Here is a 4,003-nt window from a genome sequence, read left to right as displayed (position 1 = left end):
ACGTATACTACAACATCTGAAAATAATCGGTCTTGAAATAGTTGAATGAAAGAAAATCCTAAATAACTCCTCCAAATGCGTGTTACACTTTCATCAGGTACACACACTTTGAATGTGATGAACTATAAAAAGTTATTTTAACCATACCCAATGGAGCTCGGGAGTGCGATTGCATACACAATCATGTTTTCAGTGTTTGGACATCAGCCGTACATCAGAACAATCATTTCACTAACACAGCTCCATGTAGAGTGTCTTCCCTCCAAGAACACAAAGTCACTTTCCCTTAGCAATTATTGCATGGACTTTGATTATCTGCCTTCTGCATCAAGCCCTGTATTATATACGGTACAAAGCCAAGCTTTGGGATAGTGCTTTGTTTGGATCCTTGTCTTGATCCTTTTGGATCCCAGGCTGCTCATTTGCAAATGAGTTTTGACATTAATTAAAGTGACTATAGCAATGAGGTGGCACTGTGGTTCACAGAGCTGGGGTCCTGGGTTCAATTCCTGGGGTGCAGTCTGGATGGAATTGTATGTTCTCCCTTCATTTGTGTGGATTTCTTCCAGGTGCTCCAGTTTCTTCCCACAGTCCAAAGACATACAGTACTAGTAGGTTAAGGTGGAACTACAGTCCCAATTTTGCAGACACAAAAGTATTTAATTTCAGTCACAAAATAAAATAATTGACATTATAGAAAAACTTTACATACTCAAAATTGAGCACAAAATCATGAATTTTGTGAAAGGACTGTAAGTTACGCCATGTTGTAACAAATTCGCATTCAAGTTCCACACAAATTGCGATGTGATGCAGCCCTTCCTGCTCACTAATCACTGTAATGACTAATGCAATGTGATGTAGGAGAGAAAAGGTATAGGTTATGCAGCAAACATTTCACTGCAAAAAACGTTCCATTCCAAGGTTCTTTATGCAGAGTTAACAATGTAATATTATTTATTGGCAAAAACGTAAAAAAGTTGAGAGCAATATTTCCATTGGATTAAACGAGATGTATTCACAAGCCTGCTCCTTTACAATGTCACAGGGCCACATCAGTTTACAGGAAGTTTTGCTGCCTCGTTCTGAATCGCAGAACATGGTAATTCTTTAACCTTGAAATGTAGTCTATTTTGTGATGTAATGATGCAATGTCCCTTTACTGAGAGCCAGCAATCAACGGATGTGTCTGATCGTGAATGGTTTTCCCTGTTGTTTGTTGTATTACTTGGTGTTGCATTTTAAGCTGTGCATGAGGCAGGACCCGGAGGCTGCTGCTTCTGCTGGTGCTTCTGCTGGGATTGAGGAAGAGCTGAGCGCCATGTAAGGCAAAGACACTGCGTTCCACTTTATCAGGTGCCTGGAGTGTAAGAGCTGCAGATAATATTGAGTCACATTAATCCCAACATATTTCAAATATTATGAAAATTAAATAAATTAAATCAAATAACTTTCATTAAAAAAATCAATCACTCTTTACCTTGCTTTTTCAGTTGCTTTTAAGGAAAATTGATGCCGAGAATGTGTGAATACTACTTTTTGATGGTTCCAAGACCAATGTGACCTGTTCTATTGCCTGCCAATTGTACGTTCCAGGTTGAAAAATTATTTTTAGGAGGTCAAGGTGTATGAATGATAAGAGAAAAACTGAAATAACCACAGCTACGCAAACACCAGTCCACCAAAAAAAAAATCATTTAATTAAAATAAGGTAACATTTTTTTTTCATCATCATACGGATGAACTGTGCTAAATGTGTTTCTAAAAAGAAAAAGCAGGACGTGAGTCGTGAGCCAAGATCATGACTCTTTTGCTCTTCTTCACATCAGTTTTCATCTGCGAGGAGGAGGAGGAGGGCGGCTCCTGATGTGCTGACACTTGGGGATGTGCCTCTGTGCCGGCCTTGGGGCAAAGCGCCGGCCGCAGTGAGGGCAGGGCACGTAGTCGGGGTTTGGATTCGCGGGGGGCTGGGGCAGGTTCACAACTTTCCCTCCTTGCGTGATCACCTGCTGCACCTCCCTGGCCTGTTTGATGCTCCGAATGAAATCCTCGTGCTTCTGCCTCCAGTTGTTCTTTCTCAGCTGGGAACAGGAAATGAAACCAATAAAACAGCTTCCAGAAAAAGTCCAGACTAGCACTGCGTACACAGTCTGGTCGCAAACCATTCACAAGGCAAGAAAATATCAATACAGTAATAACTTAGCTTTCTGGGGCTACCTTTCAGGTCATTGGGTAGAGAGTACAATTTACGTAGTTATGGTTTTGTTTCCTGTGAGTGCTATTTGCTTGATATGTAGATTTTTACAACAGAATTCAGAAGTCACTAAGACACATTTATTCTGTCTGGCAAATGTGCCTTTGCGGCAGTTTTTCAGAAGAGTACTTCATAAAACACTTATTTATTGTTTACATTGATTTATAAGCTGAGTCTGACTCTAGGAGAAAAAAAGGGAAGCTTGGAAAGAGTTTAAGGATAGCCCTTACCACGATTGGCGGTTTAACCTTCTTCTTATGGATGTATGTCTCCAGTTCTGTTCCCTTGGCCCTGTGCTTGAAAGAGTCAGAAACCTTCCTCTTTGAATTCTGAAGCTTCTTGCAGATCTTGCTGTGTTTCTCCAGCCTCTCTACAGCAAACGTCCCGTGACACAGTTCACAGGGCACCAGCTGAGGGTTTCCACTCTGGCTATTCTCATATGGAAATTGCTCAGCGGTAGGGCACATCAGACTTGTAGGGGACAAATATCTGTTTTCCACTGACAGAGTTTGTTCATCCAGACATGTGGTGTTATTTCTGAAGTGGCCCTGCGCGGCCTGTGCCGCTGACACGTCGCTTTCAGGGAGCCTTGCTTTCTTGAGATACTTTCTCCTTCCACAGGGGACGTCTTCTAGCCCACGGCTGCAAGGGCTCACTTGACGTCTCTCCTGATGGGAAAGCGCAGAGGGAAAGTGCGATTCTGCGCATCCGCCATCTTCCATTGGAGAACCATAATCAAGGTTGTCTCCTCTGATAGGAAGGGCTTTCCTTGGAGTGAAGACTTTTTGCTTCTCCATTCTGCAGGTCAGAAGAGGCACGGCCTTAGAGCGGTGGTTGGCCCATGGTCCTCTGGGGCAAAGCTCGCTCTGCCTCGCCTCTATTTTCCCTTCCGGCCACCTCTCTGGAGTCTTCCATCTCTCTCGGAACCATCCTCAGCTCCTCCTGAGCTCTGAAGAGCTTCGCCTGCATCATGGCCTCCTTCTGGCGAATCTCGTCCTTCATCATGGCCTCCTTCCGGCGCATCTCATCCTGCAGGCTGGCCTCCCTCCGGCGATGCTCCTCCTTCAGCGCGGCCTCTGCCTCGGCCACTTTTCGTAGCTCCTCTTGCAACTGAAAGTGCTCCTTCCCATTGGCATGAGAAGGGCATTGCCCTGGAGGGGTCGCCACCATGGGGAGGACAGTCCTGTCCTTAGGTTTGCATACTCTTGAGCCCCTCCTGCCCGGCCTCTCGCAGGGCCTCTCATGACCATCCTGAGGCGGGGTGGGGGCAAACAAGGAATCACTCTGTGCGTCCGGGCGGTCCACAGCCCGAACCTCACCAGGGCCGGAGACTTTCCTGTTACCCATAGGCTTCAGGGGGTAAGACCGATCATACCCCACAATGTTCTTCTCGGGGCCCTGTTGGGCTTGGAAGCGATAGCTGTTCCCCATCTTCTTCTCCGCAGCGTATTTGAGATATTGGAAACATTTTCTCATCTTCTGTAGAGCTGCCTCCTGCCGCCGATTGTACATGGCGATCATTTTTTTCTCCTTTTCCTGCATCAGTTTCTCTTGGAAGGTGTCCTTCAGAAGCTGTATCTTGGGAGGCGGGCAGTACGTGGAGATCAGATCCTGTTGCCTTAAGGGCGCGGGTCGATTCGAGTCTGTGTCCTTCGGGGAGGGGGACAGAGCACCAGGCTTAGGACTGGGCTCCATTGGCAAATGAGATATGAGCTTTGTTTCCCAGGTATCTGGAAAAGGCAAAAATGG

The sequence above is a fragment of the Lepisosteus oculatus genome, unplaced genomic scaffold, assembly GCF_040954835.1.
Source record: "Lepisosteus oculatus isolate fLepOcu1 unplaced genomic scaffold, fLepOcu1.hap2 HAP2_SCAFFOLD_44, whole genome shotgun sequence".
Lineage (NCBI taxonomy): Eukaryota > Metazoa > Chordata > Actinopteri > Semionotiformes > Lepisosteidae > Lepisosteus > Lepisosteus oculatus.
This window is presented reverse-complemented; position numbering follows the sequence as displayed.